This window comes from Hyla sarda, chromosome 6 (genome assembly GCF_029499605.1).
Source record: "Hyla sarda isolate aHylSar1 chromosome 6, aHylSar1.hap1, whole genome shotgun sequence".
Lineage (NCBI taxonomy): Eukaryota > Metazoa > Chordata > Amphibia > Anura > Hylidae > Hyla > Hyla sarda.
Window position 1 is genome coordinate 64,037,789 of NC_079194.1, and position 27,991 is coordinate 64,065,779.

The 27,991-nt window shown below is 45.5% G+C and overlaps 2 protein-coding genes across 6 annotated transcripts in view; one reads left to right on the plus strand and one right to left on the minus strand.

Annotated features, from left to right (window-relative positions):
• Window positions 1-27,991, minus strand: part of EIF3L (eukaryotic translation initiation factor 3 subunit L) — a gene marked incomplete in the record, with an annotated part of 253,157 nt that overhangs the window by 188,734 nt on the left and 36,432 nt on the right.
• LOC130275703 (tigger transposable element-derived protein 1-like) overlaps window positions 5,977-27,991 on the plus strand; it is a 102,323-nt gene continuing 80,308 nt past the window's right edge. For 2 of the 5 annotated variants that reach the window (XM_056523966.1, XM_056523972.1), the window contains exons 1-3: window positions 5,977-6,051; window positions 10,573-10,645; window positions 18,662-18,827. The gene's annotated coding sequence lies outside the window, so the exon portion shown is untranslated. Of the gene's footprint in view, window positions 6,052-10,572; window positions 10,646-15,145; window positions 15,221-18,661; window positions 18,828-27,991 lie in introns of those variants that run through there. The other 3 variants (XM_056523976.1, XM_056523978.1, XM_056523968.1) reach the window with 2 other exon arrangements.

The following is a 27,991-nucleotide window of genomic DNA, read 5'->3' on the forward strand; positions in this document are numbered from 1 at the left end:
CCCATTTTAACACAGAAATTTAAATAAAAAAATAAAATGTAAAATAAATGACCTGGACTAAATGCCACATCATCCACCCAACTTCGTTTTCTTCCACACATCAGTTTGGTCCCGTCCCCTCCAGTGCCACATCATTCCTTCCCTTTTATCAGTCCCTGTGCCACATTTACCCCTCTCATCGCCACCCCCCATGTCTCATCATCCCCCCCATGTCTCATCATTTCCCCCTGTCATAGACCACCATTAGCCATACAGACATTAAGCATTTAGTGCCTCCCCCACTATCATTTCCCCCTGTCTCATCATCACCCACCCTGTCTCATCATGTCCCCCATCATTCCCCCCCCTCATCATTTCCCCCTGTCTCATCATGCCCCCACCCTGTCTCATCATGTCCCCCCATCATTCCCCTGTCATCATCCCCCCACCCTGTCTGATCATGCCCCCCATCATTCCCCCCTCATCATTTCCCCCTGTCTCATCATCCCCCCAACCTGTCTCATCATCCCCCATCATTTCCCCCTCCCTCATCATTTCTCCCTGTCTCATTAAGCATTTAGTTCCTTCCCGCACTATCATTTTCCCCTGTCTCATCATCCCCCACCCTGTTTCATCATATCCCCCATCATTCCCCCCCTCATCATTTCCCCCTGTCTCATCACCCCCCCCCAACCTGTCTCATCATCCCCCATCATTTCCCCCTGTCTCATCATCCCCCCAACCTGTCTCATCATCCCCCCATCATTTCCCCCTCCCTCATCATTTCCCCCTGTCTCATTAAGCATTTAGTTCCTCCCCCCACTATCATTTCCCCCTGTCTCATCATGTCCCCATCCTGTCTCATCAAAACAAAAAAATAAAAAACTGACTAAAGCCATGACAATTCATAGCCTGTAAACATAATGCTGAAAAGCATAATACACTGCACTTTAATTCCAGTGCAGTGTAATATATGAGCGATCAGAAGATCACTCTTAATTGTTCTCTTTAAAAAAATTTAAGGGCTATGTTCACACTCAAGAATATTAATCCAGAATAATTTTGGATGAAAATTCCACTGGATCATTGCCATCCTCATAGATGGCAATGTATTCTGCACAGATTACATCTAAACAAAGTTAATAATAAACAACGAACAATTTATAAAACCATCAACCCCTACACCTGCAAAATATATATATTTATAGAAAACAAAACCAAAAGATATTAAACACCTTCAGTATAATGTTTAGAAGCATAAAACATTTACAAAAATTATTGAAATGTTTTGTTCCTTTTCGGATGCAGTTTCATAATTCCTGAGATAAGTAGTTCTGTCCCTAGAGTGTTATATATATAAGCGTCTGTAGCATGTATCAGGAACATGTTATCATACCTGTGTCTTTTTATAGGTGACTGATGCCCGGTGAGAGGTTGAACGTGACACATACCCCCGTCAGCTGCAAGAAAGGAACCACGAGACAGGTAATTAATATTTATATTAATTACTGATAACAATCAGGCTAGATGTAACATCTAGACCTGCAGAGATGTGATAGTCTCTACCTTATACATGAAGATATATGTGTTGTTTATAAGTATATCGTCTATAGACAGCTTCTTTTATAACACAACCATATCTCAGGTACAGAGATTAGGATCATTTATGATCCCCAAACTCTGTTTTTCATTTGTAGGAATCCCCTTTTCCAATATTTAATAGAATAGAATCGACTGACCGAAGAGTTTACAAGTTTACTTTAGGGCGTAATACACTGCACTTTAATAGCAGTGCAGTGTATTATAAGAGCGATCTGAACATCACTGTTAAAAATCTTCTTTATAGAAAATAAAAGGCTAGGTTCACACTGAGGAATATCCAGCCGGAATATATACTGCAGGAGGTTCTACGGGTATATTGCCGTCCTCATAGATGGCAATGTATTCTGCACGGATCCTGTCTAAAGAAAGTTAAAAATAAACAATTTATAAAATAACCCCAACCCGAGCCCTACAAAAGTATATATGTTTATATGTTGACCACCGCACAAAGTGGCGGCTGACACACTCCCTCAATACAACTCTATGGCAGAGCCGGAGCTCTGCCTTCGGCAATCTCCGGCTCTGCCATAGCGATGTATTGAGGGGGCGTGTCGGCCACCACTTCGTGCCGTGGTCAACACGCCCCCTTCCTGTGGGCTGTCAGGGTCCCGTACAGGAGATTGCGGGGGGGCTTCCAGCGGTCGGACCCCCCACGATCTCTTGTACGGGGCACCGACAGCCCGCAGGAAGGGGGCGTGTTGACTACCGCACAACGTGGCGGCTGACACGCTCCCTCAATACAACTCTATGGCAGAGCCCGAGCTCTGCCTTCGGCAATCTCCGACTCTGCCATAGTGATGTATTGAGGGGGCGTGTCGGCCGCCGCTTCGTGCGGTGGTCGACACCCACTATCTGGCAAGCGAGCCTGGCACCCATACAAAGAGATCGCGGGGGTCTGACTAAACTTATCCCCTATCCTTAGGATAAGGGATACGTTTTTCACCACTGGACTACCCCTTCAACCATGCCATACTCTTTACTCCTGAATATAACCCTGCCAGAAACTGTGCCCTCTGCCACACACTGTACCCATAATAATAATAATAATACTGCCACACACTGTTTTTTTATTTATTTCGGTTGAATCCCACCCCTGCACTGTCCTACATCTCCAGACCGTTCTGTCCCTGCCCCCCTTGCCCAGACCCCTTTGTCTGCCTCCTCCTCTAGACCCCTCTGTTCTCCTCCTCCAGACCTCTTTGTTCTCCTCCTGCAGATTCCTCTGCCCCACCTCCTCCTGACCCCTCTGTCCGCCACCTCCAGACTCCTCTGTCTGCTTCATCCAAACCCCTTAGTCTTTCCCCCGGCTCCTCATTCCTCCTCCAAATTCCTCTGTCCTCCTCCTCCAGATGATGCATGATAGATGTGTTTATGGCTGGTGTATGTATGACAGACAGTCATACACAAATACATACGCACACCTATCATACATACATATATCATTGCGTACACACATCATACATACATCTATCCTACATTCATACTTGCATACATCTATCATACAAACTTGCATACATCTTACATGCATACATACATCTATCATGCATGCACACATCTACCATACATGCATGAATACATCTATCATACATACACACATCTATCATACATACTTACATGCATCTATTATACATACAAACATATTTCATACAAACATCTATCATACATATATACATGCATGCATACATCTATTATACATACACACACATCTATCATACATGCATACATGCATCTGTCATGCATACATCTATAATACATACCCACATGACACCTCTATCATGCCATCACCTGGAGATCACCACCACTCATCAGGGTCTGGGGATCAGGTCGGAGAGAGCGCTGAATACGCTGGCCATCACTCCTTGCCCTCACTTGGCGCTGGTGTGATTTGTCCAGGACGCAATAAATTTTATTACACCGACAGTTGCAGGGTAGGAGCAGGCATGCGTGCCTGCTCAGGGAACTTCTGCTCCCAACAGCCTCGGCAGCTGCCCGATCTCGTGGGACTTTGGGTCTGGTGTAAGCCACTGCTGTCTTAAAGCAGCGGCGTTAATATTTTTTTTTTTAAATTTAAGAAAAAAAAAGAAAAACTCCGACCTGAGACCTGGGGCTATAGCCTGTTACCCCCCCCCCCCTACCCCCCCCCCCCCCCCCCCCAGCAACATCCCTTTTGGTTGAACATAAAATAAATAATATAAAATATACAAATGTAAAATGAAAAAATGAATATATAATCACCATAGAAAATGGTATCCTGACACCATAAATTAGTCAATATATGTCCATACAGTAATCATAGAGTATTTTTGCGCTGGAACCCCCATATTTGGGTACCACTGTGTGAGGAAGAGCGAGCTTATAATACTATCTCCAGCACGAGGACCCTGATACAAAGTATCGCATTGGCTCTCCGCAAGCACTTACGCCCTCTCTGCCGCCTGATCTCAGCTCCCAATATTGGGCCGGACGCAGATCCGTGCCAGTCAGCCGGCATCTCAGTGCAACTAAGCCACGAGCGGAGAAATGTCCCTTACCGTCCTGAGGGCCCATCCAGAGGACTTGCGACTGCAGGTAATATTCATCATTGTGGCCGGGTACATCCCGTGCCAACCTACACAGAAGCATTGTCTGACATTCACGCAGACGGGTTTTTACCATAAGGACACAGACGGACTTTGGTGTCAGGATACCAATTCATTTGGTGATTATATATCCATTTTTTATTTTTATTTTATATTTTTATATATCATACTTATTTTTATAGTTCACTCCCTGTATGTTATAAGTCTGCGACAAGGGCCCTGTTCAGACTTTAGTGTAATATATCTTTTTAATAATTAGCATACAATAAAATTATTTATTTTATGTACAACCAATGATATCTCTAGTCTTCAATCAATTCTATACCTTGAGGTCTGTTTCTATATATATATATATATATATATATATATATATGTATATACACCATATTAATCGGCGTATAACATGCACTGGCGTATAACACGCACCCCCATTTTAACACAGAAATTTAAGTAAAAAAATAAAATGTAAAATAAATGACCTGGACTAAATGCCACATCATCCACCCAAACTTCGTTTTCTTCCACACATCAGTTTGGTCCGTTCCCTCCAGTGCCACATCATTCCTTCCCTTTTATCAGTCCCTGTGCCACATTTACCCCTCTCATCGCCACCCCCCCATGTCTCATCATCCCCCCCATGTCTCATCATTTCCCCCTGTCATAGACCACCATTAGCCATACAGACATTAAGCATTTAGTGCCTCCCCCCACTATCATTTCCCCTGTCTCATCATCACCCACCCTGTCTCATCATGTCCCCCATCATTCCCCCCCTCATCATTTCCCCCTGTCTCATCATGCCCCCACCCTGTCTCATCATGTCCCCCCATCATTCCCCTGTCATCATCCCCCCACCCTGTCTGATCATGCCCCCCATCATTCCCCCCTCATCATTTCCCCCTGTCTCATCATCCCCCCAACCTGTCTCATCATCCCCCATCATTTCCCCCTCCCTCATCATTTCTCCCTGTCTCATTAAGCATTTAGTTCCTTCCCGCACTATCATTTTCCCCTGTCTCATCATCCCCCACCCTGTTTCATCATATCCCCCATCATTCCCCCCCTCATCATTTCCCCCTGTCTCATCACCCCCCCCCAACCTGTCTCATCATCCCCCATCATTTCCCCCTGTCTCATCATCCCCCCAACCTGTCTCATCATCCCCCCATCATTTCCCCCTCCCTCATCATTTCCCCCTGTCTCATTAAGCATTTAGTTCCTCCCCCCACTATCATTTCCCCCTGTCTCATCATGTCCCCATCCTGTCTCATCAAAACAAAAAAATAAAAAACTGACTAAAGCCATGACAATTCATAGCCTGTAAACATAATGCTGAAAAGCATAATACACTGCACTTTAATTCCAGTGCAGTGTAATATATGAGCGATCAGAAGATCACTCTTAATTGTTCTCTTTAAAAAAATTTAAGGGCTATGTTCACACTCAAGAATATTAATCCAGAATAATTTTGGATGAAAATTCCACTGGATCATTGCCATCCTCATAGATGGCAATGTATTCTGCACAGATTACATCTAAACAAAGTTAATAATAAACAACGAACAATTTATAAAACCATCAACCCCTACACCTGCAAAATATATATATTTATAGAAAACAAAACCAAAAGATATTAAACACCTTCAGTATAATGTTTAGAAGCATAAAACATTTACAAAAATTATTGAAATGTTTTGTTCCTTTTCGGATGCAGTTTCATAATTCCTGAGATAAGTAGTTCTGTCCCTAGAGTGTTATATATATAAGCGTCTGTAGCATGTATCAGGAACATGTTATCATACCTGTGTCTTTTTATAGGTGACTGATGCCCGGTGAGAGGTTGAACGTGACACATACCCCCGTCAGCTGCAAGAAAGGAACCACGAGACAGGTAATTAATATTTATATTAATTACTGATAAAAATCAGGCTAGATGTAACATCTAGACCTGCAGAGATGTGATAGTCTCTACCTTATACATGAAGATATATGTGTTGTTTATAAGTATATCGTCTATAGACAGCTTCTTATATAACACAACCATGTCTCACGTGCAGAGATTAGGAACATTTATGATTTCTAATATCTGTTTTTTATTTGTAGTAATCCCTTTTTTAATAGACAGACCGCAGATTTAATACATAACTGTACTGTAAAGAAATATCTATAAGTTAATGTAATAAATCACATACTATAACTGATTATTGCCATTTAAAACTATGAAAAATACATTATATTGATTATAAAACAGAAATACAGAATGGAGACAACCGTCTGTGGCTTAAGCTCGACTTCCCCTTATATACTGCAGGAGGTTCTACGGGTATATTGCCGTCCTCATAGATGGCAATGTATTCTGCACGGATCCTGTCTAAAGAAAGTTAAAAATAAACAATTTATAAAATAACCCCAACCCGAGCCCTACAAAAGTATATATGTTTATATGTTGACCACCGCACAAAGTGGCGGCTGACACACTCCCTCAATACAACTCTATGGCAGAGCCGGAGCTCTGCCTTCGGCAATCTCCGGCTCTGCCATAGCGATGTATTGAGGGGGCGTGTCGGCCACCACTTCGTGCCGTGGTCAACACGCCCCCTTCCTGTGGGCTGTCAGGGTCCCGTACAGGAGATTGCGGGGGGGCTTCCAGCGGTCGGACCCCCCACGATCTCTTGTACGGGGCACCGACAGCCCGCAGGAAGGGGGCGTGTTGACTACCGCACAACGTGGCGGCTGACACGCTCCCTCAATACAACTCTATGGCAGAGCCCGAGCTCTGCCTTCGGCAATCTCCGACTCTGCCATAGTGATGTATTGAGGGGGCGTGTCGGCCGCCGCTTCGTGCGGTGGTCGACACCCACTATCTGGCAAGCGAGCCTGGCACCCATACAAAGAGATCGCGGGGGTCTGACTAAACTTATCCCCTATCCTTAGGATAAGGGATACGTTTTTCACCACTGGACTACCCCTTCAACCATGCCATACTCTTTACTCCTGAATATAACCCTGCCAGAAACTGTGCCCTCTGCCACACACTGTACCCATAATAATAATAATAATACTGCCACACACTGTTTTTTTATTTATTTCGGTTGAATCCCACCCCTGCACTGTCCTACATCTCCAGACCGTTCTGTCCCTGCCCCCCTTGCCCAGACCCCTTTGTCTGCCTCCTCCTCTAGACCCCTCTGTTCTCCTCCTCCAGACCTCTTTGTTCTCCTCCTGCAGATTCCTCTGCCCCACCTCCTCCTGACCCCTCTGTCCGCCACCTCCAGACTCCTCTGTCTGCTTCATCCAAACCCCTTAGTCTTTCCCCCGGCTCCTCATTCCTCCTCCAAATTCCTCTGTCCTCCTCCTCCAGATGATGCATGATAGATGTGTTTATGGCTGGTGTATGTATGACAGACAGTCATACACAAATACATACGCACACCTATCATACATACATATATCATTGCGTACACACATCATACATACATCTATCCTACATTCATACTTGCATACATCTATCATACAAACTTGCATACATCTTACATGCATACATACATCTATCATGCATGCACACATCTACCATACATGCATGAATACATCTATCATACATACACACATCTATCATACATACTTACATGCATCTATTATACATACAAACATATTTCATACAAACATCTATCATACATATATACATGCATGCATACATCTATTATACATACACACACATCTATCATACATGCATACATGCATCTGTCATGCATACATCTATAATACATACCCACATGACACCTCTATCATGCCATCACCTGGAGATCACCACCACTCATCAGGGTCTGGGGATCAGGTCGGAGAGAGCGCTGAATACGCTGGCCATCACTCCTTGCCCTCACTTGGCGCTGGTGTGATTTGTCCAGGACGCAATAAATTTTATTACACCGACAGTTGCAGGGTAGGAGCAGGCATGCGTGCCTGCTCAGGGAACTTCTGCTCCCAACAGCCTCGGCAGCTGCCCGATCTCGTGGGACTTTGGGTCTGGTGTAAGCCACTGCTGTCTTAAAGCAGCGGCGTTAATATTTTTTTTTTTAAATTTAAGAAAAAAAAAGAAAAACTCCGACCTGAGACCTGGGGCTATAGCCTGTTACCCCCCCCCCCCTACCCCCCCCCCCCCCCCCCCCCCAGCAACATCCCTTTTGGTTGAACATAAAATAAATAATATAAAATATACAAATGTAAAATGAAAAAATGAATATATAATCACCATAGAAAATGGTATCCTGACACCATAAATTAGTCAATATATGTCCATACAGTAATCATAGAGTATTTTTGCGCTGGAACCCCCATATTTGGGTACCACTGTGTGAGGAAGAGCGAGCTTATAATACTATCTCCAGCACGAGGACCCTGATACAAAGTATCGCATTGGCTCTCCGCAAGCACTTACGCCCTCTCTGCCGCCTGATCTCAGCTCCCAATATTGGGCCGGACGCAGATCCGTGCCAGTCAGCCGGCATCTCAGTGCAACTAAGCCACGAGCGGAGAAATGTCCCTTACCGTCCTGAGGGCCCATCCAGAGGACTTGCGACTGCAGGTAATATTCATCATTGTGGCCGGGTACATCCCGTGCCAACCTACACAGAAGCATTGTCTGACATTCACGCAGACGGGTTTTTACCATAAGGACACAGACGGACTTTGGTGTCAGGATACCAATTCATTTGGTGATTATATATCCATTTTTTATTTTTATTTTATATTTTTATATATCATACTTATTTTTATAGTTCACTCCCTGTATGTTATAAGTCTGCGACAAGGGCCCTGTTCAGACTTTAGTGTAATATATCTTTTTAATAATTAGCATACAATAAAATTATTTATTTTATGTACAACCAATGATATCTCTAGTCTTCAATCAATTCTATACCTTGAGGTCTGTTTCTATATATATATATATATATATATATATATATATGTATATACACCATATTAATCGGCGTATAACATGCACTGGCGTATAACACGCACCCCCATTTTAACACAGAAATTTAAGTAAAAAAATAAAATGTAAAATAAATGACCTGGACTAAATGCCACATCATCCACCCAAACTTCGTTTTCTTCCACACATCAGTTTGGTCCCGTTCCCTCCAGTGCCACATCATTCCTTCCCTTTTATCAGTCCCTGTGCCACATTTACCCCTCTCATCGCCACCCCCCATGTCTCATCATCCCCCCCATGTCTCATCATTTCCCCCTGTCATAGACCACCATTAGCCATACAGACATTAAGCATTTAGTGCCTCCCCCCACTATCATTTCCCCCTGTCTCATCATCACCCACCCTGTCTCATCATGTCCCCCATCATTCCCCCCCCTCATCATTTCCCCCTGTCTCATCATGCCCCCACCCTGTCTCATCATGTCCCCCCATCATTCCCCTGTCATCATCCCCCCACCCTGTCTGATCATGCCCCCCATCATTCCCCCCTCATCATTTCCCCCTGTCTCATCATCCCCCCAACCTGTCTCATCATCCCCCATCATTTCCCCCTCCCTCATCATTTCTCCCTGTCTCATTAAGCATTTAGTTCCTTCCCGCACTATCATTTTCCCCTGTCTCATCATCCCCCACCCTGTTTCATCATATCCCCCATCATTCCCCCCCTCATCATTTCCCCCTGTCTCATCACCCCCCCCAACCTGTCTCATCATCCCCCATCATTTCCCCCTGTCTCATCATCCCCCCAACCTGTCTCATCATCCCCCCATCATTTCCCCCTCCCTCATCATTTCCCCCTGTCTCATTAAGCATTTAGTTCCTCCCCCCACTATCATTTCCCCCTGTCTCATCATGTCCCCATCCTGTCTCATCAAAACAAAAAAATAAAAAACTGACTAAAGCCATGACAATTCATAGCCTGTAAACATAATGCTGAAAAGCATAATACACTGCACTTTAATTCCAGTGCAGTGTAATATATGAGCGATCAGAAGATCACTCTTAATTGTTCTCTTTAAAAAAATTTAAGGGCTATGTTCACACTCAAGAATATTAATCCAGAATAATTTTGGATGAAAATTCCACTGGATCATTGCCATCCTCATAGATGGCAATGTATTCTGCACAGATTACATCTAAACAAAGTTAATAATAAACAACGAACAATTTATAAAACCATCAACCCCTACACCTGCAAAATATATATATTTATAGAAAACAAAACCAAAAGATATTAAACACCTTCAGTATAATGTTTAGAGGCATAAAACATTTACAAAAATTATTGAAATGTTTTGTTCCTTTTCGGATGCAGTTTCATAATTCCTGAGATAAGTAGTTCTGTCCCTAGAGTGTTATATATATAAGCGTCTGTAGCATGTATCAGGAACATGTTATCATACCTGTGTCTTTTTATAGGTGACTGATGCCCGGTGAGAGGTTGAACGTGACACATACCCCCGTCAGCTGCAAGAAAGGAACCACGAGACAGGTAATTAATATTTATATTAATTACTGATAACAATCAGGCTAGATGTAACATCTAGACCTGCAGAGATGTGATAGTCTCTACCTTATACATGAAGATATATGTGTTGTTTATAAGTATATCGTCTATAGACAGCTTCTTTTATAACACAACCATATCTCAGGTACAGAGATTAGGATCATTTATGATCCCCAAACTCTGTTTTTCATTTGTAGGAATCCCCTTTTCCAATATTTAATAGAATAGAATCGACTGACCGAAGAGTTTACAAGTTTACTTTAGGGCGTAATACACTGCACTTTAATAGCAGTGCAGTGTATTATAAGAGCGATCTGAACATCACTGTTAAAAATCTTCTTTATAGAAAATAAAAGGCTAGGTTCACACTGAGGAATATCCAGCCGGAATATATACTGCAGGAGGTTCTACGGGTATATTGCCGTCCTCATAGATGGCAATGTATTCTGCACGGATCCTGTCTAAAGAAAGTTAAAAATAAACAATTTATAAAATAACCCCAACCCGAGCCCTACAAAAGTATATATGTTTATATGTTGACCACCGCACAAAGTGGCGGCTGACACACTCCCTCAATACAACTCTATGGCAGAGCCGGAGCTCTGCCTTCGGCAATCTCCGGCTCTGCCATAGCAATGTATTGAGGGGGCGTGTCGGCCACCACTTCGTGCCGTGGTCAACACGCCCCCTTCCTGTGGGCTGTCAGGGTCCCGTACAGGAGATTGCGGGGGGGCTTCCAGCGGTCGGACCCCCCACGATCTCTTGTACGGGGCACCGACAGCCCGCAGGAAGGGGGCGTGTTGACTACCGCATAACGTGGCGGCTGACACGCTCCCTCAATACAACTCTATGGCAGAGCCCGAGCTCTGCCTTCGGCAATCTCCGACTCTGCCATAGTGATGTATTGAGGGGGCGTGTCGGCCGCCGCTTCGTGCGGTGGTCGACACCCACTATCTGGCAAGCGAGCCTGGCACCCATACAAAGAGATCGCGGGGGGCCCCCAGCAGTCAGACCCCCGCGATCTTAAACTTATCCCCTATCCTTAGGATAAGGGATACGTTTTTCACCACTGGACTACCCCTTCAACCATGCCATACTCTTTACTCCTGAATATAACCCTGCCAGAAACTGTGCCCTCTGCCACACACTGTACCCATAATAATAATAATAATACTGCCACACACTGTTTTTTTATTTATTTCGGTTGAATCCCACCCCTGCACTGTCCTACATCTCCAGACCGTTCTGTCCCTGCCCCCCTTGCCCAGACCCCTTTGTCTGCCTCCTCCTCTAGACCCCTCTGTTCTCCTCCTCCAGACCTCTTTGTTCTCCTCCTGCAGATTCCTCTGCCCCACCTCCTCCTGACCCCTCTGTCCGCCACCTCCAGACTCCTCTATCTGCTTCATCCAAACCCCTTAGTCTTTCCCCCGGCTCCTCATTCCTCCTCCAAATTCCTCTGTCCTCCTCCTCCAGATGATGCATGATAGATGTGTTTATGGCTGGTGTATGTATGACAGACAGTCATACACAAATACATACGCACACCTATCATACATACATATATCATTGCGTACACACATCATACATACATCTATCCTACATTCATACTTGCATACATCTATCATACAAACTTGCATACATCTTACATGCATACATACATCTATCATGCATGCACACATCTACCATACATGCATGAATACATCTATCATACATACACACATCTATCATACATACTTACATGCATCTATTATACATACAAACATATATCATACAAACATCTATCATACATATATACATGCATGCATACATCTATTATACATACACACACATCTATCATACATGCATACATGCATCTGTCATGCATACATCTATAATACATACCCACATGACACCTCTATCATGCCATCACCTGGAGATCACCACCACTCATCAGGGTCTGGGGATCAGGTCGGAGAGAGCGCTGAATACGCTGGCCATCACTCCTTGCCCTCACTTGGCGCTGGTGTGATTTGTCCAGGACGCAATAAATTTTATTACACCGACAGTTGCAGGGTAGGAGCAGGCATGCGTGCCTGCTCAGGGAACTTCTGCTCCCAACAGCCTCGGCAGCTGCCCGATCTCGTGGGACTTTGGGTCTGGTGTAAGCCACTGCTGTCTTAAAGCAGCGGCGTTAATATTTTTTAAAAAAATTTAAGAAAAAAATAGAAAAACTCCGACCTGAGACCTGGGGCTATAGCCTGTTACCCCCCCCCCCTACCCCCCCCCCCCCCAGCAACACCCCTGTTGGTTGAACCTACAATAAATAATATAAAATATACAAATGTAAAATGAAAAAATGAATATATAATCACCATAGAAAATGGTATCCTGACACCATAAATTAGTCAGTATATGTCCATACAGTAATCATAGAGTATTTTTGCGCTGGAACCCCCATATTTGGGTACCACTGTGTGAGGAAGAGCGAGCTTATAATACTATCTCCAGCACGAGGACCCTGATACAAAGTATCGCATTGGCTCTCCGCAAGCACTTACACCCTATCTGCCGCCTGATCTCAGCTCCCAATATTGGGCCGGACGCAGATCCGTGCCAGTCAGCCGGCATCTCAGTGCAACTAAGCCACGAGCTGAGAAATGTCCCTTACCGTCCTGAGGGCCCATCCAGAGGACTTGTGACTGCAGGTAATATTCATCATTGTGGCCGGGTACATCCCGTGCCAACCTACACAGAAGCATTGTCTGACATTCACGCAGACGGGTTTTTACCATAAGGACACAGACGGACTTTGGTGTCAGGATACCAATTCATTTGGTGATTATATATCCATTTTTTATTTTTATTTTATATTTTTATATATCATACTTATTTTTATAGTTCACTCCCTGTATGTTATAAGTCTGCGACAAGGGCCCTGTTCAGACTTTAGTGTAATATATCTTTTTAATAATTAGCATACAATAAAATTATTTATTTTATGTACAACCAATGTTATCTCTAGTCTTCAATCAATTCTATACCTTGAGGTCTGTTTCTATATATATATATATATATATATATACCATATTAATCGGCGTATAACATGCACTGGCGTATAACACGCACCCCCATTTTAACACAGAAATTTAAATAAAATGGAAAATAAATGACCTGGACTAAATGCCACATCATCCACCCATCTTCGTTTTCTTCCACACATCAGTTTGGTCCCGTCCCCTCCAGTGCCACATCATTCCTTCCCTTTTATCAGTCCCTGTGCCACACTTACCCCTCTCATCGCCACCCCCCATGTCTCATCATCCCCCCCATGTCTCATCATTTCCCCCTGTCATAGACCACCATTAGCCATACAGACATTAAGCATTTAGTGCCTCCCCCCACTATCATTTCCCCCTGTCTCATCATCACCCACCCTGTCTCATCATGTCCCCCATCATTCCCCCCCCTCATCATTTCCCCCTGTCTCATCATGCCCCCACCCTGTCTCATCATGTCCCCCCATCATTCCCCTGTCATCATCCCCCCACCCTGTCTGATCATGCCCCCCATCATTCCCCCCTCATCATTTCCCCCTGTCTCATCATCCCCCCAACCTGTCTCATCATCCCCCATCATTTCCCCTTCCCTCATCATTTCTCCCTGTCTCATTAAGCATTTAGTTCCTCCCCGCACTATCATTTTCCCCTGTCTCATCATCCCCCACCCTGTTTCATCATGTCCCCCATAATTCCCCCCCTCATCATTTCCCCATGTCTCATCATCCCCCCAACCTGTCTCATCATCCCCCATCATTTCCCCCTGTCTCATCATCCCCCCAACCTGTCTCATCATCCCCCCATCATTTCCCCCTCCCTCATCATTTCCCCCTGTCTCATTAAGCATTTAGTTCCTCCCCCCACTATCATTTCCCCCTGTCTCATCATGTCCCCATCCTGTCTCATCAAAACAAAAAAATAAAAACTGACTAAAGCCATGACAATTCATAGCCTGTAAACATAATGCTGAAAAGCATAATACACTGCACTTTAATTCCAGTGCAGTGTAATATATGAGCGATCAGAAGATCACTCTTAATTGTTCTCTTTAAAAAAATTTAAGGGCTATGTTCACACTCAAGAATATTAATCCAGAATAATTATGGATGAAAATTCCACTGGATCATTGCCATCCTCATAGATGGCAATGTATTCTGCGCAGATTACATCTAAACAAAGTTAATAATAAACAACGAACAATTTATAAAACCATCAACCCCTACACCTGCAAAATATATATATTTATAGAAAACAAAACCAAAAGATATTAAACACCTTCAGTATAATGTTTAGAGGCATAAAACATTTACAAAAATTATTGAAATGTTTTGTTCCTTTTCGGATGCAGTTTCATAATTCCTGAGATAAGTAGTTCTGTCCCTAGAGTGTTATATATATAAGCGTCTGTAGCATGTATCAGGAACATGTTATCATACCTGTGTCTTTTTATAGGTGACTGATGACCGGTGAGAGGTTGAACGTGACACATACCCCCGTCAGCTGCAAGAAAGGAACCACGAGACAGGTAATTAATATTTATATTAATTACTGATAACAATCAGGCTAGATGTAACATCTAGACCTGCAGAGATGTGATAGTCTCTACCTTATACATGAAGATATATGTGTTGTTTATAAGTATATCGTCTATAGACAGCTTCTTTTATAACACAACCATATCTCAGGTACAGAGATTAGGATCATTTATGCTCCCCAAACTCTGTTTTTCATTTGTAGGAATCCCCTTTTCCAATATTTAATAGAATAGAATCGACTGACCGAAGAGTTTACAAGTTTACTTTAGGGCGTAATACACTGCACTTTAATAGCAGTGCAGTGTATTATAAGAGCGATCTGAACATCACTGTTAAAAATCTTCTTTATAGAAAATAAAAGGCTAGGTTCACACTGAGGAATATCCAGCCGGAATATATACTGCAGGAGGTTCTACGGGTATATTGCCGTCCTCATAGATGGCTATGTATTCTGCACGGATCCTGTCTAAAGAAAGTTAAAAATAAACAATTTATAAAATAACCCCAACCCGAGCCCTACAAAAGTAGATATGTTTATATGTTGACCACCGCACAAAGTGGCGGCTGACACACTCCCTCAATACAACTCTATGGCAGAGCCGGAGCTCTGCCTTCGGCAATCTCCGGCTCTGCCATAGCGATGTATTGAGGGGGCGTGTCGGCCACCACTTCGTGCCGTGGTCAACACGCCCCCTTCCTGTGGGCTGTCAGGGTCCAGTACAGGAGATTGCGGGGGGGCTTCCAGCGGTCGGACCCCCCACGATCTCTTGTACGGGGCACCGACAGCCCACAGGAAGGGGGCGTGTTGACCACCGCAGAACGTGGCGGCTGACACGCTCCCTCAATACAACTCTATGGCAGAGCCCGAGCTCTGCCTTCGGCAATCTCCGACTCTGCCATAGTGATGTATTGAGGGGGCGTGTCGGCCGCCGCTTCGTGCGGTGGTCGACACCCACTATCTGGCAAGCGAGCCTGGCACCCATACAAAGAGATCGCGGGGGGCCCCCAGCAGTCAGACCCCCGCGATCTTAAACTTATCCCCTATCCTTAGGATAAGGGATACGTTTTTCACCACTGGACTACCCCTTTAACCATGCCATACTCTTTGCTCCTGAATATAACCCTGCCAGAAACTCTCCCCTCTGCCACACACTGTACCCATAATAATAATAATAATAATAATACTGCCACACACTGTTTTTTTATTTATTTCGGTTGAATCCCACCCCTGCACTGTCCTACATCTCCAGACCGTTCTGTCCCTGCCCCCTTGCCCAGACCCCTTTGTCTGCCTCCTCCTCTAGACCCCTCTGTTCTCCTCCTCCAGACCTCTTTGTTCTCCTCCTGCAGATTCCTCTGCCCCCACCTCCTCCTGAGCCCTCTGTCCGCCACCTCCAGACTCCTCTGTCTGCTTCATCCAAACCCCTTAGTCTTTCCCCCGGCTCCTCTTTCCTCCTCCAGATTCCTCTGTCCTCCTCCTCCAGATGATGCATGATAGATGTGTTTATGGCTGGTGTATGTATGACAGACAGTCATACACAAATACATACACACACCTATCATACATACATATATCATTGCGTACACACATCATACATACATCTATCCTACATTCATACTTGCATACATCTATCATACAAACTTGCATACATCTTACATGCATACATACATCTATCATGCATGCACACATCTACCATACATGCATGAATACATCTATCATACATACACACATCTATCATACATACTTACATGCATCTATTATACATACAAACATATATCATACAAACATCTATCATACATATATACATGCATGCATACATCTATTATACATACACACACACATCTATCATACATGCATACATACATCTGTCATGCATACATCTATAATACATACCCACATGACACCTCTATCATGCCATCACCTGGAGATCACCACCACTCATCAGGGTCTGGGGATCAGGTCGGAGAGAGCGCTGAATACGCTGGCCATCACTCCTTGCCCTCACTTGGCGCTGGTGTGATTTGTCCAGGACGCAATAAATTTAATTACACCGACAGTTGCAGGCTAGGAGCAGGCATGCGTGCCTGCTCAGGGAACTTCTGCTCCCAACAGCCTCGGCAGCTGCCCGATCTCGTGGGACTTTGGGTCTGGTGTAAGCCACTGCTGTCTTAAAGCAGCGGCGTTAATATTTTTAAAAAAAATTTAAGAAAAAAAAAGAAAAACTCCGACCTGAGACCTGGGGCTATAGCCCGTTACCCCCCCCCCAGCAACACCCCTGTTGGTTGAACATAAAATAAATAATATAAAATATACAAATGTAAAATGAAAAAATGAATATATAATCACCATAGAAAATGGTATCCTGACACCATAAATTAGTCAATATATGTCCATACAGTAATCATAGAGTATTTTTGCGCTGGAACCCCCATATTTGGGTACCACTGTGTGAGGAAGAGCGAGCTTATAATACTATATCCAGCACGAGGACACTGATACAAAGTATCGCATTGGCTCTCCGCAAGCACTTACACCCTCTCTGCCGCCTGATCTCAGCTCCCAATATTGGGCCGGACACAGATCCGTGCCAGTCAGCCGGCATCTCAGTGCAACTAAGCCACGAGCGGAGAAATGTCCCTTACCGTCCTGAGGGCCCATCCAGAGGACTTGTGACTGCAGGTAATATTCATCATTGTGGCCGGGTACATCCCGTGCCAACCTACACAGAAGCATTGTCTGACATTCACGCAGACGGGTTTTTACCATAAGGACACAGACGGACTTTGGTGTCAGGATACCAATTCATATGGTGATTATATATGCATTTTTTATTTTTATTTTATATTTTTATATATCATACTTATTTTTATAGTTCACTCCCTGTATGTTATAAGTCTGCGACAAGGGCCCTGTTCAGACTTTAGTGTAATATATCTTTTTAATAATTAGCATACAATAAAATTATTTATTTTATGTACAACCAATGATATCTCTAGTCTTCAATCAATTCTATATCTTGAGGTCTGTGTCTATATATATATATATCTATATATATATATATATATATATATATACATATATATCTATATATATATATAAATACCGTATTTAATGGCATATAACACGCACTGCCGTATAACACGCACCCCCATTTTAACAGGGATATTTAAGTAAAAAAATAAAATGTAAAAGAAATGACTTGGACTAAATGCCACATCATCCGCCCAACTTCACAATAGTAGAAAGATTACTCGGCACAGCTCGCCTAATCACACGCACCTGTGAATCACTACCTCTGTTGGCTAGACCACGTCAGGTTGTGCTCACTGGATATAGCACAGTCCAATGCAAATCTTCACAAATGTAGAGAAAAAGCCAGGGCAACTCACCAAATACGTATACTTCAAAACTTCTTTATTGTTCCATGAAGGGTACAGACAGTGCAGGACACGGCGGACGGTATACAAAGGGATGTTCTTTCGGGGCTACTGTGCCGTTTTGCACGATATGCTTTAACTGGCCCACATCGTCATTCAGCCCGAAACACATTTAAATAACCCTCCCCTTTGTTGCCATAGAATCCATCCGAACAACAGGTAAGTGCAATTAAAATATGTTAAAAACAACTGTGTGATACAAATAAGGTTATAATAATAAAGCACTGAGCTGCGTGCGTTCATTAAGACCTAGAGGTCCCATTACTTCTAAACATAGGATCCATTTTGTTTCATTTATTAATAGAATATTTTCTTTAGTTTTTCCAGCATATCCGTGTTCTATCCTCTCAAGACCGGCAAACCGGAATCCATGTTTTTCTTTAGAATGAACTTCATTGATGTGCTGTATAAATCTAGTGGCTCCGATGCCGGTCCTGAGGGATCGAACATGCTCATGGATTCTGTGGAATAGGGGCCTTTTCGTCTTCCCAATGTAAAATAAATTACATTTACAAACCAGTGCGTAAATCACATGATAGGACCTGCATGTAATACATTGTCTCACAGTAATTTTATTACCTGCTAATTCCAAAAATCTACCTTTCATATTAATTGAACAAAAGGAGCAAGAACCACAACAAAAGTTCCCTTTTGGTCGTAATTCAGACAGCCAATTTGATTCAGATGCGTTCTTTTTCTTTCTCAACAAGTTCCCAATTGTTTTATTTTTTCTATATGCAATAATGGGTTTCTCAGTAGTAATTTCGGCTATATCAGCATCTTCTTGTAAGATGTACCAATTATTCGTAATAGCTTTTTTTACCACATTATTAATCACTCGTCATTGCGTAGCGCAGTGAATAGCAACGACGCATAGACGCCACACCGGAGCCAGAACCAGCGCGGACCCGACCCCGGCAACAGGTAATCATAAAACCGGGGATGGGGGAGGCAATGGGGCAGCGGCGCCGGCAATGGGGCAGCGGCGCCGATAGCTAGGGAGAGAGAATTGGCGGCAGCAGGGCTCTAGACCCCAGGAAAGGCAGGGGGAGAGAAGCGGGCAGTGACGGCCTCTCTCCCCCTGCCTTTCCTGGGGGCTTCTGCGGGGTCAGAACAGTGTATCGGGATATACACATGCACACACACCCTCATTTTACCAAGGATATTTGGGTAAAAAACTTTTTTTACCCAAATATCCTTGGTAAAATGAGAGTGCGTGTTATAGGCCGGTGCGTGGTATACCCCGATAAATGCGGTACATAAATAAAAAGGTATTTTACATATTAACACATGCATATTATTATGCATACATATCTTAGGACACATTACTACACTGATTTAAGCATTTTTAAAAATTGACAGTAACACTTTAACCTGTTGGGGACAAACTACAATGCTCAGAAGAGAAGGAGTCACATTTGGCTTTTGGAAAGCAAATTTTGCTGAAATGGTTTTTGGCGGGCATGTCGCATTTAGGAAGACCCTATGGAAACTACACCCCTAAAGGAACTTAACAAGGGGTACAGTGAGCCTTAACACCCCACAGATATTTGTCGAGTTTTTGCTAAAGCCAGATGTGTAAATAAAAAAAATAAAAAAAATACACTAAAATGCTGTTTTTTCCCCAAATATAGCATTTTTTACTAGGGGTAATAGGAGAAAATGCCCCCCAAAATTTGTAACCCCATTTCTTCAGAGTATGGAAATACCCCATGTGTGGATGTGAGGTGCTCTGCTGGCGCACTACAATGCTCAGAAGAGGAGGAGCGCCATTGAGCTTTTAGAGAGAGAATAATTTGGAATGGAAGTCAGGGGCCATGTGCGTTTACAAAGCCCCCAGTGGTGTCAGAAGAGTGGATTCCCCCACATGTGACCCCATTTTGGAAACTACACACCTCGCAGAATTTAATAGGGGGTGCAGTGAGCATTTAAACCCCACTGGTGTTTGACATATCTTTGGAACAGTGTACTGTGCACCCAGCACCAGCATTTTAGTGAAAAAAAAAATGTTTTCTTCATTTTCCCATCCAACTTTAACGAAAATTCGTCAAACACCTGTGGGGTGTTAAGGCTCACTATACCCCTTGTTACGTTCTTTGAGGGGTGTAGTTTCCAAATGGGGTCACACGTGGGTATTCATTTTTTTTGCATTTATGTCACAATCAGCCACCCCTGTGCAAATCACCAATTTAGGCCTCAAATGTACATAGTGCTCTATCCTGAGCCCTGTTGTTCGCCCGCAGAGCATTTTATGCCCACATATGGGGTATTTCTGTACTCAGGAGAAATTGCGTTACAAATTTTGGGGGTCTATTTTTCCTTTTACCTCTTGTGAAAATAGACAGTATGGGGCAACACCAGCATGTTAATGTAATGTTTTTTTTAATTTTTTTTACACTAACAGGCTGCTGTAGACCCCAACTTTTCCTTTTTATAAGGGGTAAAAGGAGAAAAAGCCCCCCAAAATTTCTAACACAATTGGTCCTGAGTAAGGAAATATCCCATATATGGCCCTAAACTGTTTCCTTGAAATACGACAAGGCTCCGAAGTGAGAGAGCGCCATGTGCATTTGAAGACTGAATTAGGGATTGCATAGTGGTGGACATAGGGGTATTCTTTGCCAGTGATTCCCAAACAGGGTGCCTCCAGCTGATGCTAAACTCCCAGCATGCCTGGACAGTCAGTGGCTGTCCGGAAATGCTAGGAGCTGTTGTTTTGCAACAGCTGGAGACTCCGTTTTGGAAACACTGCCGTACGATACGTTTTTCATTTTTATTGGGGGGACAGTGTAAGGCAGTGTATATGTAGTGTTTTACCCTTTATTATGTGTTAGTGTAGTGTAGTGTTTTTAGGATACATTCGCACTGGCAGCAGTTTACGAAGAGTTTCCTGCTAGGAGTTTGCGCTGTGGCAGAAAATTTGCTGCAGCTCAAACTTGAAGCAGAAAACTCACTGTAAACCTGCCCGTGTGAATGTATCCTGTACATTCACATGGGGGGGGGGACCTCCAGCTATTTCAAAACTACAACTCCCAGCATGTACTGAAAGACCTTGCATGCTGGGAGTTGTAGTTTTGCAACAGCTGGAGGCACACTGGTTGGAAAACCTTCAGTTAGGTTCTGTTACCTAACTCAGTATTTTCCAACCAGTGTGCCTCCAGCTGTTGCAAAACTACAACTCCCAGCATGTACTGATCGCCGAAGGGCATGCTGGGAGATGTAGTTATTCAACAGCTAGAGGTATGGAATTACAACTCCCAGCATGCCAAGACAGCTGTTTGGGAATGCTGGGAGTTGTAGTTTTGCAAGATCTAGAGGGCCAAAGTTTAGAGATCACTGCACAGTGATCTTCAAACTGCAGCCCTCCAGCTGTTGCAAAACTACAAATCCCAGCATGTCCAAACAGCAAACAGCTGTCTGAGCATGCTGGGAGTTGTAGTTTTGCAACATCTGGAGGGCTGTATAGTGATCTCAAACCGTAGCCCTCCAGATGTTGCTGTCAGGATTCGGCAGGCTGGAGGTGGATCCTCTGTGTCAGAGAGGGATTGGCGTGGACCGTGCCGGCGGACCGGTTCTAAGTTGCTACTGGTCTTCACCAGAGCCCGCCGCAAAGCACGATGGTCTTGCAGCGGCGGTAGCAACCAGGTCGAATCCACCGGCAATGGCTCAACCTCTCTGACTGCTGAGATAGGCGCGGTACAAGGGATAAGGCAAGAGCAAGGTCGGACGTAGCAGAAGGTCAGGGCAGGCAGCAAGGATCGTAGTCAGGGGCAACTGCAAGAGGTCTGGAACACTGGCTGGGGATACACAAGGAACGCTTTCACTGGCACAATGGCAACAAGATCCGGCAAGGAAGTGAAGGGGAAGTGAGGTAATATAGGGAAGTGCACAGGTGAACACACTAATTAAAACCATGCGCCAATCAGTGGCGCACTGGCCCTTTAAATCGCAGAGAGCCGTCGGGACAGCACAGACGGGTAACGAGCCTGGTAAGCGGGTCGGGATGCGCACCGCGAGTGGGCGCATCCTGCATCGCGAATCGCATCCCGGCTAGGGACATTATCGCAGCGCTCCTGGTCAGCGGGTCTGACCGGGGCGCTGCGAACAGGAGAACGCTGCGAGCGCTCCTTGGAGGAGCGGGGACCCGGAACGCTCGGCGTAACAGTTGCTAGGCAACCTAACGGCTTCCGTAGTCTGTAGCAGGGAGCAAGCCGCACGTCATCGCCGCCCACCGATGGTAAGTATCCTCCAGCGCCGGTCACCTACGGTTCCCCTGCTCTGCCCGGATTACCGTGGGTGAGCAGAGTGGGGGAACCAAACTTTAACCCCCCCGCCCCCGATCTGCTATTTGTTGGTCGCTTCTGCCCCACCAATAGCAGGGATAGGAGGGGTGGCACCCCTGACACCTAACACCCTATCCCTTCAGGGGGACCGGAGGTGTCTTGGACACCCCCGATCCCACTTATTTTCCGGGTCACCGGAGACCTTTATGACCCGGAAACGCCGCAAATTGCCAGTGGCATTGGCACAGGATGCCTGCTGAGTTATTTCAGCCGGCATCCCGTTCCGATCACCGCCCAGCGAGCTGCGGTGCACGGAATTGCGGAGGCGTACAGGTACGCTCTCCATCCTAAAGTGGTAAGACGCGAGGGCGTATCCATGCGCCCTCCGTCCCCAACAAGTTGAGTTCCGAGCACGAGGCAGTGATCGGAACATGATGACTACTTATATCTATCACCAGCCATCAGCCATCTATCAGGCCATCGCCTAGGAGGGTCCTGGGACCGCCCCCCCCTTGTTGGCGAGTGCCGTGATTCGCTGGTCAATTCTGACCAGCAAATCACAGCTTTTCCCCACCCTGGAGGATAGAAGTGACGCGGCAGGGGTGCCACCTCCTCCTATCTCCTGCGATTGGTCGGTCAGGAATGCTGGGAGTTGTAGTTTTGCAACATCTTGAGGGCCACAGTTTAGAGACCACTATATAGTGGTCTCCAAACTGTGGCCCTCCAGATGTTGTAAAACAGCAATTCCCAGCATGCCCAGACAGTCAGGCATGCTGGGTGTTGTAGTTCTGCAACATCTTGCCCTTCAGATGTTGCAGAACTACAACTCCCAGCATGCCTGGACAGTCTGGGCATGCTGGGAGTTGTAGTTTTGCAACATCTGGAGAGTCAGAGTTTGGAGACCAGTACACAGTGGTCTGCAAACTGTGACCCTCCAGCTGTTGCATATATACAACTTCCAGCATGCTTTTCGGCTGTCAGTGCATTCTGGGAGTTGTAGTTTTACAACAGCTGGAGGCACATTGGTAGGGAAATACTGAGTTAGGGTCTGTTACCTATCTTAATGTTTCCCAACCTGTGTGCCTCCAGCTGTTGCAAAACTACTGTGATGGCCCAGTACAGAATACTGCTTATTCTGTGTTCCTGCCTACCCTGTGTGGCGGCTGCTGCTTCAGTGTCCCCATGGGCCTGCACTCCTAAGGACTTTGGGAATTCATAAGGTTATGTATTGGTTTATCTTTTGAGGTATTTGTGTCTTTAAAAACTGTTGCTAAGGCCTTTGTTGTTAATGGGAGTATGCAAGGTGAACTTGTGACTTATCTGGCCAATGGGATCCCTCTAAATTGCTCCCATATATATCTGGGAGGAGCTAAGTCTAGTCAGTTGCTGCTCAGGTACAGTGAAGTGAGGAGTAGTGATGTTGCGAACATAAAATGTTCAGTTCGCGAACCGCGAACGCGAACTTCCACAAAGGTTCGCGAACCGGGCCAACCGCCATTGACTTCAATGGGCAGGCGAATTTTAAAACCCACAGGGACTCTTTCTGACCACAATAGTGATTTAAAAGTTGTTTCAAGGGGACTAACACCTGGACTGTGGCATGCCGGAGTGGGATCCATGGCAAAACTCCCATGGAAAATTACATAGTTGATGCAGAGTCTGGTTTTAATCCATAAAGGGCATAAATCACCTAACATTCCTAAATGGTTGGAATAACGTGCTTTAGCCCCCTTTAGGCAGCACATAGAGCCCCCCTTTAGGCATCACATAGTTAGATCCCTACTTTAGACAGCACATAGTTAGAGCCTCCCTTTAGGCAGCACATAGTTAGATCCCCCCTTTAGGCAGCACATAGATTCCCCCATATTAGGCAGCACATAGTTAGAGCCCCCCTTGAGGCAGCACATAGTGGGATTTGGACAGAGATGGACAGAGATGTCAGCAGAGAGTACCAGAAAAATTAGGCATGTACACATGCCTGAAAAATTTGGTATTGTTGCAGCCGCTTCTGTAGCAGCGGCCAGAAAAATTGCAGCACCATAACAAGAGCAGCAGCAGAGGCCAGAAAAATTAGGCATGTACACATGGATGAAAAATTTGGTATTGTTGCAGCCGCATCTGTAGCAGCAGCCAGAAAAATTGCAGCACCAGAAAAAGTGCAGCAGCAGAGGCCAGAAAAATTAGGCATGTACACCTGGCTGGAAAATTTGATATTGTCGCAGCTGTAGCAGCGGCCATAAAAATTGCAGCACCATAACAAGTGCAGCAGCAGAGGCCAGAAAAATTAGGCATGTACACATGGATGAAAAATTGGGTATTGTCACAGCCGCAGCTGTAGCAGCGGCCAGACAAATTGCAGCACCATAACAAGTGCAGCAGCAGAGGCCCTAAAAATTAGGCATGTACACCTGGCTGGAAAATTTGGTATTGTCGCAGCCGCTGCTGTAGCAGCGGCCAGAAAAATTTCTGTTTGTTTCGCCAGGCAGAAAGTGCCCTAAAACATTGCGGCTTGAACCCTAAGTGGTGGCGGATAAGTCAAGCAAGTCATCCGGCATTCAGAGTTCAAATACAGCAGTGTGTGGACCATTTTTAGCCCAAGGCAGCTCATCTGATCAGGCCTTGTTCAGTCAAATGTATCGCCCAGTGTCAGTCCCTTCGGGATCCATCCCTCATTCATCTTAAGAAAAGTGAGGTAATCCAGACTTTTTTGACCAAGGCGACTCCTCTTCTCAGTGACAATACCTCCTGCTGCACTGAAGGTCCTTTCTGACAGGACACTTGAAGCGGAACAGGCCAGAAGTTCGAGCGCAAATTGGGATAGCTCAGGCCACAGGTCAAGCCGGCACACCCAGTAGTCAAGGGGTTCATCGCTCCTCAGAGTGTCAATATCTGCGGTTAAGGCCAGGTAGTCTGCTACCTGTCAGTCAAGTCGTTCTCTGATGGTGGACCCCGAAGGGCTGTGGCGATGCGTAGGACTTAAAAAGCTCTGCATGTCCTCCATCAACAGCATGTCTGTACAGCATCCTGTCCTTGCCGGCGTGTTCATGGGAGGAGGAGGAGGATTACTTTCACCTCTTCCCCTGTTAGATCCCTGTTGTGCTGTGACATGACCCTTATACGCTGTGTACAGCATACTTCTTAATTTATTTTGGACCTGCTGAATCCTTTCCACCTTGCTGTAATGCAGTAACACGTCAGGCACTTTATGTTTATACCGGGGGTCTAGTAGCGTGGATACCCAGTACAGGTCGTTCTCCTTCATCCTTTTTATACAAGGGTCCCTCAACAGGCACGACAGCATGAAAGACCACATTTGCACAAGGACGGATGCCGAGCTACTCATGTCCCATTCCTCGTCCTCAGTGATGTCAGGGAAGGTATCATCTTCTTCCCCCCAGCCATGTACAACACCACGGGAACCAGATAGGTGACAAGGAGCACCCTGGGATGCCTCCTGTGATTGGTCTTCCTCCTCCTCTTCAAAGCCACATTCCTCCTCTGACTCCTCTTCCTCACAATCCTCTTCCAGCGTTGCCGCAGGTCCAGCAAGTGATGCTGATAAGGCTGTTTCTGGTGGTGATGGTGTCCACAACTCTTCCTCTTCATGCTCATCTACTGCCTGATCCAGCACTCTTCGCAGGGCATGCTCCAGGAAGAAAACAAACGGTATGATGTCACTGATGGTGCCTTCGGTGCGACTGACCAGGTTTGTCACCTCCTCAAAAGGACGCATGAGCCTACAGGCATTGCGCATGAGCCTCCAGTAACGTGGCAAAAAAAATTCTCAGCTCCGCAGATAATGTCCTAGCACCCCGGTCATACAAATATTTGTTGACAGCTTTTTCTTGTTGGAGCAGGCGGTCGAACATTAGAAGTGTTGAATTCCAACATGTCGGGCTGTCGCAAATAAAGCGCCTCACTGGCATGTTGTTTCGCCGCTGGATATCTGACAAGTGCGCCATGGCCTTGTAGGAATGCCTGAAATGGCCACACACCTTCCTGGACGGCTTCAGGACATCCTGTAAGCCTGGGTACTTGAGCACAAAGCGTTGTACAATCAGATTACACACTTGTCATGCACAGCACATGTGTCAACTTGCCCAACCTCAATGCCGCCAACAAATTTGTTCCGTTGTCACAAACCACCTTGTCGATCTCCAGTTGGTGCGGAGTCAGCCACTGGTCCACCTGTGCGTTCAGAGCCGACAGGAGCGCTGGCGCGGTGTGACTCTCCGCTTTGAGGCAAGTCAACCCCAAGATGGCGTGACACTGCCGTATCCGGGATGTGGAATAGCACCTGGGGAGCTGGGGGGGGGGGGGTGCCGATCATGTGGAGCAAGACGCAGCAGTGGACTCGGCCGAGGATGTTATGGAAGAGGATGGAGTAGGAGGAGTCGTGGCGGTGTCACCAACTCCTCTGCAGAGCCACGCATTCCATGCTTGGCAGCCGTCACCAGGTTTACCCAATGCGCAGTGTAGGTGATATACCTGCCCTGACCATGCTTTGCAGACTAGGTATCAGTGGTTAGATGGACCCTAGCCCCTACACTGTGTGCCAGGCATGCCATAATTTCCTTTTGCACAATGGAGTAAAGGTTGGGTATTGCCTTTTGTGCAAAAAAATTTTGGCCGGGTACCTTCCACTGCGGTGTCCCAATGGCTACAAATTTTTTAAAGGGCTCAGACTCCACCAGCTTGTATGGTAAAAGCTGGCGGGCTAGCAGTTCCGACAAGCCAGCTGTCAGACTTTGAGACATTGTCTTCTTGCGCTCACACATCTCCTTGACAGACACCTGGCTGTGGGCAGATGAGCAGGAACTGCTTAAGGTGAGAGACGGAGAGGCGGTTGGTTGAGAGGGGGCAAGGAGGGTAGCAGTGGTTGACCTGGCTGAAGATGCTGGACCAGGAGGAGGATGGCGGCTTTGACTGTGTGTGCTGCTTGTACTGACGTGTTGATCCCATAGGCGTTTGTGATGTGACATCATGTGCCTTCGCAAAGCAGTTGTGCCTAGGTGGGTGTTGGACTTCCCACGACTCAGT